This window comes from Petaurus breviceps, unplaced genomic scaffold, assembly GCF_028583685.1.
Source record: "Petaurus breviceps papuanus isolate PSGF00001 unplaced genomic scaffold, PetGlider_PUasm1.0 175, whole genome shotgun sequence".
Lineage (NCBI taxonomy): Eukaryota > Metazoa > Chordata > Mammalia > Diprotodontia > Petauridae > Petaurus > Petaurus breviceps.
Window position 1 is genome coordinate 41,287,661 of NW_027185764.1, and position 15,819 is coordinate 41,303,479.

Genomic DNA, 15,819 nt, shown 5'->3' on the forward strand with positions numbered 1-15,819 from the left:
CTTCCTTCCTTCCTTCCTTCCTTCCTTCCTTCCTTCCTTTCTTTCTTTCTTTCTTTCTTTCTTTCTTTCTTTCTTTCTTTCTTTCTTTCTTTCTTTCTTTCTTTCTTTCTTTCTTTCTTTCTTTCTTTCTTTCTCTCTCTTTCTTTCTTTCTGTCTCTCTCTTTGTCTCTCTCCCTCCCTCCCTTCCTTCCTTCCTTCCTTCCTTCCTTCCTTCCTTCCTTCCTTCCTTCCTTCCTTCCTTCCTTCCTTCCTTCCTTCCTTCCTTCCTTCCTTTTGCAGGAGGGAAGGCAGGGCAATTGGAGTTAAGTGACTTGCTCAAGGTCACATGGCTAGTAAGTGTTAAGTGTCTGAGGTTGGATTTGAACTCAGGTTCTCCTGACTCCAGGGCCAGTGCTCTATTCACTGTGCCACCTAGCTGCACCTGGATATTTTCTTTTTGTTTGGTTTCTATTGCACTACTCTCTCCTACTTCAGCAACTACCTGTCATTCTTCTTTAGTATAATTTGCTGGATATTATTTTCTGATCCCCAAATATAAGTATTCACCAAAGTTCTATTTGTCCTTTTTTCTCTCTACACACTCTCTCATGGTTCTCTCATCAGTTCTCCTGTGTTCAGCTATCATGTCTATACAGATAACTTCAAAACCAAACAGCCAGCTCCACTCTCTCCTTAACTGCAGTCCTACACCAAATGTCTGTTGGACTTCTCAATCTAAAACAGTACTCATTATTTCTCCTCCTTTAATATGAATCTCCTCTCAATTTCTTGTTTCTGGTAGTTGCTTTAGCAGCACGTAACTAAAATTTAAATGATACAGAGAATAGCATACCCCTTTTACAAGAAAGAAATGAGACACATTCATGAAGCATTCCATATTTTTATTAGATGATCATGGAAGAAATTACTTGTCAGATCTATGGAGAGGGGAGGAATTCATGACCAAACAAGAAATATAGAGGTTGCCAAGAGGACAATTTTGATTATGTAAATTAAGAAAAATTTAGAGCTAAAAAAAAAACAATCCAGGAATCAGGAAATTGGAAAAAAATCTTTGCTTCATGTTTCTCTGAGGTATCATTTCATGCACACACACACACACACACACACGAAATTGAATCAAATTGATAAGAAAAAGAACATTTCTTGGTTGATAAATGTTGTCAAAGTGTATGTGCAATTTTCAGAAGAAAAAATCTAAGCTATCAATAGCCATATGAAGTGGTCGAATCACTAATAATTAGTGAAATTCAGATGAAAACAACTCTGATGTACTACTTCATATCAGATTGGCTAAGTTGATAGAAAAGTAATATGCTGGAGGGATTTGGTGAAAACAAGCACTTAATGTACTGTTAGTTGAGGGATAAACTGATCCAACTATTCTGGAAAGTAATTTGGAACTCTGGCCAAAAAGCCACCGAACCACGTATACCTTTTGATCCAGATATCACTCCTCTTAGCTCTCTACCCTAAAGAGATCAAAGAAAGAGGGAAAAGACCCATATGTAGAGAAATTATTTATAGTAGTTATTTTTGTGGCAGCAAAGAATTTAAAACTGAGAGAATGCTCATCAATTGTGGAATGACTGAATAATTTATGCTATATAAATGTGATGGAATATTATTGTATTCTAAGAAATGATAAAGGGAATGATTTCAGAGAAATCTAAGAAGACTTGTATGAATTTATACAAAGTGAATTGAATAGCATTAGGAGAACAATTTTTACAATAACAACAATATGGTAAAGAGAACAACTTTGAAAGAATTAGGAATTCTGATCATTGTAATGACTGACCATGATGACAGAGGCTTAATGATGAAACATACTTGGAGGACTTAGAGTGAAGAATAAGCTGTGTATTTTTGGGGAGATAATTCTGAAATGTGGTTTTTACATTTTACATTTATGAAATACATTTTTACAGGGGTTTTGTTTTTCTTTCATTCTCGATTATCTGTGGGTGAGGAGTTTAGGGGGAAGATGAAAAGGCAGATTTTTGCTGACTGAAAAAATAAAACATTTAAAAATAAATATAAGATCTTTTTGTCATTATTGTTGATTTCAAAAGATCATTTGACTCAGTAGAGTACAACATAGCCTCTCCTCAAACAAGGTATTTGCTACAAATGTGTTAAAATCATAAAAGTTTATAGGAAAGATGTATCCATAGAAATAATTTTCCTATGATCTATTGAGTATCAGTATGTAGGGAGGCTTATAAGAAAACATGATTATCTCCCTGGGCTTCAGTTTCTCATCTGTAAAATAAGGTTACTAGATTAGAGATGATCTCCAAGGTCCCTTTCAGTCCCAAATATCATTATTCTATTATCCCACAACTTAGAACATTTACTGGTTTCATGGAGGATATACTCCTCAGAGTCCCCATAGAAGAAGCATTCTGTATTGACAGTGAAGTGTTCTCTAAATGCTTCTCTTAATAGATGTGCTAATTTCATTGAGCCCTGAAATACGAGTGTTCCCCAATAAAATCCATAGTCATTTGGAAGAAATAGGAATAAAAATAACTATACAAGAAAAACATAAAACTGTGTATGTTACCCAGATTATGATGGATGAGTTAGCCCATCATGTATGTAAAAGAAGAAAATATTTATAAAGAAAAAATATATAAAGAAAACAAACATAAAGAAAATATTTATGGGGTGGCTAGGTGGTGCAGTGAATAGAACACCAGCCTTGGAGTCAGGAGGGCCTGCGTTCAAATCCAGCCTCAGACATTTAACACAAAAACTAGCTGTGTGACCTTGGGCAAGTCACTTAACCCCAGTTGCCCTCCAAAAAGCAAAAAAAGTACACACACACATAGTTATAAAGCACTTACCATAGTGTCTGGCACATAGTAGGAACTTAATAAATGCTTGTTCTCTTCCCCTTATTTGTTAACTTGTATATGGTTATGGATAATATGCTTTATTCATGTTTTCTAACACAAATACATACATACACATTTACACATGTGTATATATATATATATTATATATTTATATATGCAAATATCTTATACAGATGCTGAAGATAGTATCCTGCATGTAGAATTAAACAAAGAGGAAGAAGGAGGGTAAATCACTTTTAGGAAATTGTGTGTTGTTGTTATTTTAATTCTCTCAAGTTGCCTTTCTCTATTTGCATAAACCATGTGTCCAAAAACTCATGGAGCATTTTGTTATAAGAAGAACTAAAGATACAGATGACTCCAAGATAATGGAAAGATACAAAGTGGATGTCCAGTAGGTGTAGCTCATTATTAATGATAACTTGCATTTGAAAGCAGTGTAGAAGACATTAGCAAAAACATACACATTGAGATGGTCATGCAGAGAGAGTGCTTTGCTGATACCTGTAAAATACGATTAGAATCAGAAGAAGACCTCTAGTATGTTCCGTGTCTCCTCGATGAAAGACTTATTGAAAAACACAATGCTTGGAGCTAACTTTATTTCCCATCAGGAACTCTGCTCATTTTTGACTCTGGGAACATCATGCTTCCCCCAGGATAAGTTCATCACCCAAAATCTCATCTTTTTGGATATTAATTTAGCTTTGATAATCAACACACCCTCAGTGGCTTCTCTCCTCTGATTGGAGAGCTGGAGGGTAGAGCAATGAACTCCTCCCATGGCCTCCCTTTATAAAGGGCTCAGTTTTTTTTTTCAATAATGACATTTATTATCAGCTGCTCTGCTCAGTTTCAATGTGCCAGGTCAGCCAGGTGCCCTCTGGCATTCTACCCCCTTTTCAGCTTCCTTTCGTGCATTGTTTTGCTCCATTAGACTGTAAGGTCTTGAAAGAACTGTCTTTCTTCCCCTTATCTTTATCCCCATTACTGGCACACAGTAAGTACTTAATAAATGTTTATCAACTATTGAGCATGAGTTCAAAGAATTCCTTGTGGCAATATGTCCTTTTGTTATTGTTTGTATTTGTGTTTTTGTTTTATATGTTGTAGGGTATTTGGCAAATCTTAGACTGTCTTTGAATACATTGGCTATGGAAACATTCTGACCATTTGCTGAAACCAGTCAGCTCAATCTGTGTACACAGCACCTTCATCAGAATTCACAATGCTTTTGTTTCTTTGCCAATCCGGTCACCCTGGAGATGGCCCACATTTGATAGTTGGACTATAAGTGATGGTCAGAATGTTCTGCCCCTGATGTGTTGTAGATGCTGACTGAAAGAGAAGCCAGGACACAAATAGTAGCAGGTTCTCTAAAGAACAGATGGAGCCATGAATTAAAGAATAGACTTCATGAGTGCACAGTATAGAGAGTACTAATAATGGTCATGAATTTTTCTCTGTATATATATATATATATATATATATATATTTACACAGAAAATATATGTGTTTTATATATATGTGTGTGTATGCATATATACACATATACTTTTGTATTAAAAAATGAGAATCCTACTTTGGTGACTCTCAATGAATTACTGTCATTAATAAGAATATTGACATATTATCCCACATGACACATTCACTTAGGAAAGCACTATGTTTTTCTCAATTTGTCATTCTTTTCCTGGACACTGTCAGAATCATAGTCTTTTTTTTTTTTTAACAACCATTAAACTATGATGTCCAAAGACAGAATCAAGCAAATTCCAGGCTCTAAATTTTTTCCTAAGAACCTAAATTTAGATATTGGGCTTTTTAGCCCATTGAATTCCAGTGCCCTCTGTGAATGTTCCTAAAATCTTTTTTTTTTAAATGATCCTTTTTAAGCACCCACAAGACAGATTGGGTGCCTTCTGATGTCCAAGTTTGAAAATTAGTTTCTCTATATCGATTGTGTAATGGTTACTATTTTTCTATAGCTAACTTTTAATTTACTTCCCAATGTTAAAAATGAATTTCTTTTGTGAGTTAAGAAGCAAGTTGTTGAGAGGAAAGTGGACTCTTGCTGAGCAATGTGGGAAGTACTGGGAAGGCCTGCAGTGTGTTATGACTTGGTTTAACCACTAAACACTAATACAATTTTAACAATAACTCTCATTTGAGTCTTGCATTTCCTTTTAAATAGAACTGAGAGGTTTGAATATTTTCTTCTTCATACATCATTTGGGCTGGTTGTTTCATTTTTTGAAATATTTACAGTTCAGGTATATTCAAATCCTTCAAAATTGGTATTTGAGAGTGACGATAAGAATTTAATTAAGTTAAATGTAGCCTATTTTCTCACTTGTGGCCTGAATATTTGAAAGTCTTAGCTTGAATATGAGAACTTAAAATTGAGGGAAATGTTCTAGATGTATAGTGCATAAAATGTAAGCCCTTTTCAATACTCTAGTTAATAGATGTGAACAATGGGCTTACACCTGCCGTGTGTGAGTAGGAAAAGTAGCTTAGGCAGGTCTGCGGGAACTGGGATCACTGAAGGTCTTGGAGGTCAGGAATGGAATTTTAAATCCACTTCACTGCTTCACAAAGAACAAGCATAAAGAATAAAGTCAGTGCAGTATGCTCTGAGGCTAAGGAGCAAACTAACAGGCTGATGGCAACTTTCTTCAAAAAGCCCTGCCAAAGTGCCTTCAGCCTACACTGTCTTACATTCTGAGGAAAGGGCATGGCATTCTTATCTCCCGATCCTCACTCTTGATGAAAGCAGAACCATAGCTGACCAAGAAGATGCTGTTTCTTTGGAGGGTACCTGAGGGAAAGTGAAAGCTTAAAGAAGCTCCAACTCCAGAAATTCTGCCAATAAATGGTCATCCTCTTACAAACTCATTCATTCTGCCCATTTGCAAAAACACAGACATGTTAAATGTGCTTAGCAAGCCCATCCCCAGATCTAGCCTGTCTCACTTTATGGAAATCTTCTGCCATGGTCCCAGAATGGTTGGTATAAGATTCCTTGAAAGAAGTTTTGCATCTTCAAAAGAAAACAAATAAAAATCCTTCTGATTGGTCATACAGAGGACAGTCTCACTCCCTAATGAATAAGCTAAGAAACAGTAAGGTGATCCACCAAAATATGAATTATAAAGGATGTTCCTTGAATAGGAATTAGTATCCCCTGGATACTCATTATTTATGGACTAATATAACGTGTTTTATTGTTTCCATGGCATTAGGTAGAAGTGTTCAATGATTACCAAGTAAAGGCTTTTGAGGATTTCAACCATTTTCATCTAATGCTTATTTTCTACTATTGACAGTAGAATGAATGAGTATCATCCCTTTATATTTGGATGAAATGTTGACATCTGAAGTAGACTGGTCTAGGAGAATGTGTAAATGCTACCAAAATCATTCAAAAGTATATTTTAATCAAGAGAATGGTGTCCAGATTCCTCAAGATTATGTGTAAAAGCCTATCTTTTTCCAGTAATGATCACAAAATCATTCCCAAGACAAACCTTTTAAAGAAAAGTAACAGCCTCTAGCCATTCTGAATGGTTCTGAGGAGTCCTACCAGTCAGCTTGGGTGAGACTATGGCAGGCGATTTCCATAAAATGAAACAGATTGAAGTTGTAAGTGGTATTGGTAAGCAAAAATAATATGCCCATGGCTTGTGAACTCAGAAGGGAATATTTTATTTAAGAATAATATCATTAGCAGTTGGCAAAATTCATTAATTACTAATATGCAAAATCAATCAACGAACAGGATAATCTAATTTCTGGCAAACGGGTGCACACAGTAAATATTTTGTTGTTCAGCAGGAAAATACTCATTTCTGGATAACAATTGAGTTTTGAGAGACCTTTGATAAAGCAGAGTGCTTTCAACCATGCCTTGGTGTGCTATTTTGATTAAAAAAGTAGCCCCTAAGGTAAAATTTAAATATATTTTTCATTTAAAAAAAGCTACCTTGTTAGTATATTTTCTAGCAAAAGCAAACAGTTCCTAAGAAGCACAGTCAACAATATTAGCAATAATTAGTAATAATGGCTATGAAATATTTATGTGAACAATGAACACAATTATTTCCCTTTAAAATTTACTTTGTAATCAAGCAAACATACTCTAAACCTGATCTTAAATAGTGCACTGGTGAGTGAACATTTTTCCATTTAATATCCTTGTTCGTTCTTCTAGATGCTTATTTGTATATTTCTATCGATGTAATAGTTTGCAAGAAAAAGAGCTCATGTCTCTGCCCGAAGGTGGAAGCTTATGAATATGCAAATAATGTTTTGATGTGATGAAGTTTTTCTTTGGAATGGAGCTGGGCCTTCTTACATACGTTGTACTGAATATTAGCCAAGGCTTGGAAGGGCACAAAGCCAATGAAGAGCTAAGTTTTAAAAGAGGAAATATCTGAGAAATAGTTGCTTTTCTGGTTATAAAATACTGCATTGTTGAATCTGGTCTTCCTATTTAGATAAATGCATTGTTGTTTAAAAAAAACCTGCCATTTAATTTGTATTATAGAGAGAACTAGTGAACCAGCAATGTGAAAAAGTGTATGCATTGTCTGCACTGTTTGTTATAGTGCACGTCTTAAAATGCAAATTCTGGGGCACTTCTGTGAACATTTTTAATTTAACTTGGTGCCCATGTCCATAGGGTTTAAAAATGCTCTCTTGGTGAACTCTACAGAATAAGCCAGATTTTCATAATATGAAATCATTTTATATGTTAAAAAATAATTTTGTTAAATGATAAATATCAAATAATAAATATTAAATGATTTTCATGCAATTAAACACTGAGGAAATATTGGATAAGTTCTCCATGTCACACATACAGGGAAGACACAAATCTTTGACAAATAGTGTGGATAGAATGTTGAGCCTGGAACCAGGGAGACCTGAGTTCAAATTTGGCCTTAAACACTTATTAGCTGTGTGAACCTGGGCAAGTCACTTCCCACTGTGAGCTGGAGAAGGAAATGGCAAACCACTCTAGTACCTTTGCCAAGAAAATCCCAAATGATGTCATGGAGAGTCAGACAGGACTAAAATGACTGAACAACAACAATTGACATGAACAAAATGTCATGCTGCACAGAGAGTACTACTAAGATTTACTGTCCTCTCAGGCTCTTTTTAACTTCTTGAATCATACCACGAAGCAGGAAGCTAAATGGACCATTGGACCTATAGTCAGAAAGACTAGAGTTCAAAGCCTGGCTCAGATGTTTACTTAACTATGTGATCCCAGGCAAGTCACCTAACCTCATTTTCTTTATAGAAAAAATGGAGATAATAATCTACCTCAAAGGTTTGTTGTGAAGATCACATGAGATGACATATTTAGAACATTTTGCAAACCTTAAAGTGTTATATAAATCACATTTTTAAATGTATGGTCACAGCCAAGGAATATTGTTAAATGGCTTCCCTATTGACCATCCCCTACAAAGATGATCCCAAATGCTAGCAAAGCACAATTTGGACCCCTGCTAAAAATTTCAATGACTCCCTTTTCCCTCTAAGAAAAAAAATACTAACTCGGCCTAATATTTAAAATTTTCCATAATTAGTCTATCTTTCTATACATTAGTAATGTTTAGCTTAGTCCCCTCCAGACAATATATATTCCAGGCATGCTGACCTACTTACCAACCCCAAACTATGATTCCATCGTATGGCCCTGCATCTTTGTGCAAACTGTTCCTCATACCTGGAATTCTGTCTGTCCTCACTTTGGGCCTCCTAGAATCCCTAACTTTATTTATTGCCCATTTCAGGTTCTTCCTCCTTGTGAAACTTTTTGTGGTTCTGTTAGTTGTTAGTACTATCCCTTCTCTCTAAGGTTTACATATATACATATATATATATATATATATATATATAAACACAGATATATGTATAAACACATATATGTACCTGTTTATGTGTGGCATCCCCTATTAAAAAATTATCTAGTCACATGGAAAAATGAGAGTAACTAAAAGACAATCTCTGTGTTTAGTTAAAAATCTAAAAAGGTCCCCAGCACACTATGTGGCTAATGTATACCAAAACATGGACAGAAGTACAAGTATGTCAGGTGTGGATAGGAGGGAGAGAGAGGAATAAACATTCATTAAGGTCCTACTATGTGACAGGCACTGTGCTAAGCACTCCCAGAACAACCCTGTAAAGTAAGTCCCATTATTATCCCTATTTTACAGATTGAGAAATTGAGGCTGATAGAGATTAAGAGACTCGCCCAGAATCACACAGAGGGTAAGTGTCTAAGAATGGATTTCAACTCATGGATCTGAACCACTGGTAGCAATACCCACATTAATGAGATCACACAACATTCTGAATATTTGAGTCTTCCTCATTGGTCTCTAAGCTCCTTCAATCCAGGGATTATTTTTTTTTTTCATTTTTGTTTTGTTTTGCTTTGCTTTGTTTTGTTTCTGAATTCCCAGTGCTTCACAGAAATAGCTGCTCAAGAAGTTTGCTGAGTTGCTGGTCTCTAGGTATAGTGGGGTATCTCACCTTTCTTACCTTTTCACCAAATACAGAACAGCATATAGTAGGGTGGGGGCAAGGTAGGAATTCAATGGGGAAGGATAGAAACCCAATCATCCACTCAAAAAAAAATTACCAACTATATCCACATTGAAATATGAGAGATTTGGCTAAATTAAAAAAAAAAGGGAGAGAGACAGTAAAACCCACATATGAGGTAATAGAATCTTTAATTGCAGAGGATTTTCAGAAGCTATCCTTTCCAACCCATAGCACCCCCTCTGTAACATCTAACCCCTACTCAAAGACCTTCAGAGATGGAGAACTTACTGCCTCCTGAAGTAACTAATTCCACTTTCACACAGCTTCAGTGAGTAAGAAGGTTTCCCTCATGGCTAACATTTATTTAGTACAAAGAGACTTATATTTGTTACCTCATTTGAGCCTCACAGCAACTCTGTGAGATAGGTACTATTATCCCCATTTTTCAGAGGATGGAACTGAGGAAGAGAGAGGTTAAGTGACTTGCCCAGGATCTTACAAGTGTTGCATCTGAGGCAGGACTTGAACTCCAATCTTCCTGATTCCAAGTCCAGCTCTGTATTCACTGTATCTCTTAGCTCATTACCAGTAGGTTGACCCCATGTGATGAATTCAGCGAGACCTTTTTTCCATTTTCTGCATTGATGGTGGTATGATGACAGCAAAGAGGATAGAGAGGACCAAAAACCACACCAACTTTATTACCTATAAATATTACTTTTAATTGTTGTTTCTCTTAATGTGAGATTGTTGTCCAATGACCAATAAGTAAAGCTATATTCTCAATAGAAATGAAACCAGAAGATAAAGGGAAGTTGTATTTAAATAAAAACATGACTCATATGTTTCCCTGGAGAGACAAAAGGATTGGCAGAATTGTTGTCACTACATAACAATATCACAAAAGCCACCTCATTTCATAAGACTCTTGATCAGCACGTCTGACAGTGCTCCTGATGGGAATAAGCAAAAAGACCATCACGAAGAGAATTACAGCTTATATACTAACACTGGTTATAGAGGAAGAAGTTCTATGATGAACTTAACAAATTCTACACAGGGAGCCAATTTATGTATTGATATTCAGTAACTTTCATGTGAAGGGTGGCACAGAGAAAGATGGCGAAGAATATGTTGGAAAATATGGTTTTGAATTAAGGAACAAAAGAGGCCAAATGCTTATAGATTACTCAGGGACCTCATGCTTATATTATTATGAATACTTTCTTCAAGAAGAGTCAGCCACTGAGCAACATCACGAAAATGAAGTTGACTGTACCTTAACAGTCAGGAAGCACACAGAAACCGATGTGGGACTCATTGATGAATCAGGAGACAGAGTACTAATTTATGGGAACAAAGGTCAAAATGAAGAATAACTTAGAAGAAAAGGCAAAGATGATAAGAATAAGATAAGAAGACATGAATTATACTCACAACAGCTCTAGTCTAAATTCCTAATAATGTTGAAATAAGTTGTTGTTTCTGAAAAATGGGAAATAGATAAGAATAAGTTGATTTACCTTATTACCATTTCCTATGTATGTCGATCCTGTGTAAAGCAATCACTAAAAGGAAGAGCCCTGATTTTGAGATGCAAGGAGCTTTGAAGGCCACCTAGTCCATCCTTTCCACTTTTCAGTTGAGAAGACAGAAACCCAGAGTGATTAAATGATTTGTCAAGAATCATTCAGAATTGGGGAGTCTAGGTGGTGCAGTGAATAGAACACCGGCCCTGGAGTTAGGAGGACCTGAGTTCAAATCCAGTCTCAGACACTTAACACAAAAACTAGCCATGTGACCTTGGGCAAGTAACTTAACCCCAATTGCCTTCCAAAAAGCAAAAAAAAAAAAAGACTACTTTAAAAGGGGTGGCTAGGTGGCTCAGTGAGTAAAGCACCAGCCCCGGACTCAGGAGGATATGACTTCGGTTCTGGCCTCAGACACTTAACACCCACACAAAAAAACTAGCCATGTAACCTTGGGCAAGTTACTTAATCCCAATTGCCCTCCAAAAGAAAAAAAAATCATTCAGAATTAAGATTTAAAGTGGTAAGAAAGATGCCATCCAGAAAACTCTAGACTCAGAAAAGAATGTGGTACAGTTGTGTATGTGAGGCAGAGGTATGAGGTGTGAGGTCCAGGTGTGGAGATGGTCAATGCAGCACACTAACAAAGCCCAGAGGAATGCCTGAAGCATGTAGGGTGGGTGTAGGAGAGGACATGGATGAAGTTCAGACAGAATGAAAAGGCAGGAATGGATTGTCACCCAGTGGTTTAGATTCCCCTCAGGAGGCAAACACATTTCAGGGCTGCTGAACAAGCAATCTCTTTCCCATTGGGCCTACATTAGATGAATAACTCACTAGCTTTACTCTCAAGTAGAATGCTTCTCAGAAACTATATGGGTGATCTTTACTCAGGGATCATATTGCTTCAGGAAATTTACTTCTCTCTCTAAAATGTTCAGTCTTTGAAACTTCAAACTTGGAAACTCACATACTTGGTGTAACCCAGGAGGAAAGCCTCAGAGCTGACACAGTCCAGGAAATCTCCTGTCTCTAATTAGAGAACTAGGTTGATGCCTTGCTCGTGCTGCCTTGGTACTTCAAAATCCACTCTCCCTCCACAGGAAAGTCTGTTTTTTACACATGTTATTCATGAACTATCCTCTCTGACTGAGTGTATTCATGTATCTGCCTCTGTTTCTGAAGGACATCTGCCAGTTCTTCAGTTACTACCATCTCTTGGATTGGGAAAGTTCATTTACAAGATGTCTCCCCTCAAGCCACCTGCAAGCGCATGAAGCCACCCTATGCCACTACACCAGGGCAGTCATTTCTGGTTCTGAGGGGGAAAAGACTGAGTGCATACTGTAAGTTCCACCTTTCCCCCTAGAATTCAAGTCCATTTTTCTGCACACTAGTGTGTCTTCTGATCAGGAAAAAACCATAAATGAAGCCCAAAAGAAACTCAAAAAGGCTCATTCCTTATAATCTTATAAAGTTGATTGGAGGAATTGATCAAATTGATCAATTTCTCTTCTGATCACCTACACACCCTCTTCCTCATCATCCCTTTTATCATCAAAATGAGAAAGGCTTTGAATGTGGACTCAGTGATAAACAATGTACTGTCCTAGGACTAGCCCAGTATCAGTGCAGCTCATCGAAGGAATATTTGTGACTCAGTGATGTAATTTTCTCACCACAACAACTAATAAAACTATTTACTGTCAACTAACATTTCTGATTAGATATCCTTCTAATAGACCTTGCAAATTCAACATATGCCAAATTTAGCTCATTATCTTCCCCTCCCTCACCCCCACTCATCCCTCTTCAAAACATCCCTATTTCTGTCAAAGGCACTGCTTCCATTCTTACAGTCATCCAGGTTTACAACTTGGTGTCATCTTTAACTTCCCACTCTCACTCACCCCATATAATAATCCAGTTGCCAAATCTTCTAATTTTTATCTTCATAACATCTTTTGTATCTGTCTCTTTCTCTCCACTCCCACAATTCCTACCTTTCTTCAGGTTCTCGTTACCTCTTGGATACACTATTCTAATAGCCTCTATTCCATCCTTCTTACAGTTGCCAAACTGATTTTTTCTAAAGTGCAAATCTGATGATGTCACTTTCTTAATCAATAAACCCTAGTAGCTCCTTATAACTTCTTTAATCAAATATAAATTCTATTTGACATTTAAAGTGCTTTAAAACCTATCTGCCTCCTACCTTTCTTGCCTTGTTATGCACTACTGTCCTTCAAAAACATGATCCAGCCAATTTGGCCTGTTTTTAAACATTCATTTTTAAAAATTTTGAGTTCCAAATTCTCTCCTTCCTGCAAGCCCTCCCTCACCCACTGAGAAGACAAGCAATATAATATCCATTATACATGTGAAGTCATACAAAACATATCTTGCATATTGCATGCTGTAAAAAAAATAGCAAGAAACATGAAGAAAGTAAAAAAGTAAGCTTCCATCTGTACTAAGAGTACAGAAGTTCTCTTTCTGTAGGTAGATAGTATTTTTCATCATGGGTCCTTCGGAATTGTCTTGGATCATTGAATTGATTAGAGTATCTTAGACTTTCACAGTTGACCATCATTATGACAATGCTATTACTACGTGCAGTGTTTTCCTGGTTCTGCTCACTTCACTTTGCATGAGTTCTTAGAAGTCTTCCCAAGATTTTTCTGAAGTCATTTCCCCCATTTCTTATGACACAGTAATATTTCCCCACAATCACATACCACAACCTGGTTGGCCATTCCCTAATTGATGGGCATCCCCTCAATTTCCAATTCTTTTTGCCACCACGAAAAGAACTGCTATCAATATTTTTGTATTTATAGGTCCTTTTCATTTTTCTTTTATCTCTCTGGGATATAGACTTAGCAGTGGTATTGCTGGGTCAAAGCGTATGCACAGTTTTATAGCCCTTTGGGCAAAGTTCCAAATTGTTCTCCAGAATGGTTGGACCAGTTCACAACTCCACTAACAGTGCTTTAGCGTAACAAATTTTCCAGACTCCATCCAGTATTTGTCATTTTCCTTTTCTGTCATGTAAGCCAATTTTATAGGTGTGAGATTGTGTCTCAGATTTGCTTTAATTTGCATTTCTCTAATCAATAGTGGTTCAGAGCATTTTTTGGTATGACTTTTGATAGTTTTTATTTCTTTTCCTGAAAAAATGCCTGTCCATATCATTTGATGATTTATGAACTGGAGAATGGCCCTTTTATAAATTTGACTCAATTTCCTACTTATTTGAGAAAACAGATATCAGAAAAACAGCTTTGCCAATTTAATATTTTTCACAAATGGCACCATGTCTCCTGTATAGTATATATATATATATACTATATATATGTATATACTATACAGCTATAGTAGATACTTTTCATTATATGTAGATATATATATATCATATCATATATATCATATATATACATATATGTAGATAGTTTTCATTAGCTGTCTCTCTGTCTCATCTCCATCTTTCAGAATCCCTAGTTTCATTCAAAGAACATCTTAGAGACCACCTCCTTCTGCATTAGGACTTTTCTAACACATCCCATCTACCCCTACCCCACCCCAGTTGCTACTGCATTCCCCCTAAAATCACTTTACATGTCATATATGTATAATATGTACATATTGTCTTTCCTGGACAAAGACTATAGACTCCTTGAGGTCAAGGAATGTTTTTGCTTGTATCTTTATATCTTGAGCACCTAGCACAGAAGTCTGATATTAAGTAAGTACTTAATGCTTGCTGATTGAGGGCTAAGACTGACAAATTCACTGAATCTTAATTGGAAGGGAACTCAGGCTCATCTAGCTCAAACTGTATCTGAAAAAGGAATTCCTCCACACCTCTGAAAAGTAGAATCTAATATTTTTAAGCTCCACTTTATCCTTAGAACCTTCATTGGCCAAAGGAGCTCCTACACACATAAAATTGAGAACACCTTGATGTACTGAAGTATAAAAGGAAACTTAGTAGATTTTATTCATCATCCTTTACCATAGCAATCTCAGTGTTATCATCCAGTATATTGCCCCTCCTAGTATCACATAATTTGTTTATTTTAAACTTAAGAAACATTGAACTGATGCTGAGTGAAATGAGCAGAACCAGGAGAACAATGTATACAATGGAAATAATATTATGAACAAAAACAACTTTTAAAAAGACTTAGGAACTCTTATCAGCATCATGACAATTCATAAGTCCTGAGGACTAATGATGGAAAATGTTGCACACCTCCTTACAGAGAGATCACAATGCAGAATGAGACTTTTTTTGAGGGGTATAAAGGTGACTGGTCAAGATGTAGAAATTTGCTTTGCTTGATTATTCATTTACTTAATAGAGTTTTAATTTTTCCTTCTTTTCCTATAGTGGGGGAAAGGCAGAAGGAAAAGAAGGCAGATTTTTGATGATTAAAAAATTTAAGAAAAAGACAAAACAAACCTTGATGAAATATTAATCACAATTGACATTTGCATAGTGTTTTAAGGTTTATAGAATATTTTATTTACTTATTCACTTTGAACCTCCATAGCAATTCCGTGAGGTAAATATTTCAGGTATTGCTATGCCCATTTTACAAATGAAGAACTGAAGATCAGAGAGATTGCCACCAAATAAGCATCATAGGTGGGAAATCTAGATATACCTTGTCTACAGTATTCCCCTGAGTTCAATGTTCAGATAAAGGAAAGAAGAATATATTGGATTCTATGGTCAAAGATTACACAAGAATAAGTTTGCCCAAAATAGACAGGAAGCTTTCAAATACAAAATTATAAATAAAATGAGGAAGAATATGGGATTTATCTTATGACCCCAAAACATCTACAAG

General features: G+C 36.1%; 1 non-coding gene across 1 annotated transcript; it reads left to right on the forward strand.

The window, feature by feature from the left end:
* Positions 1-779: 779 nt before the first annotated feature.
* On the forward strand, positions 780-883 carry LOC138159242 (U6 spliceosomal RNA). The gene has a single exon (XR_011167844.1). It is a non-coding gene; the product is annotated as a U6 spliceosomal RNA (small nuclear RNA).
* The last annotated feature ends 14,936 nt before the right edge of the window (positions 884-15,819 follow it).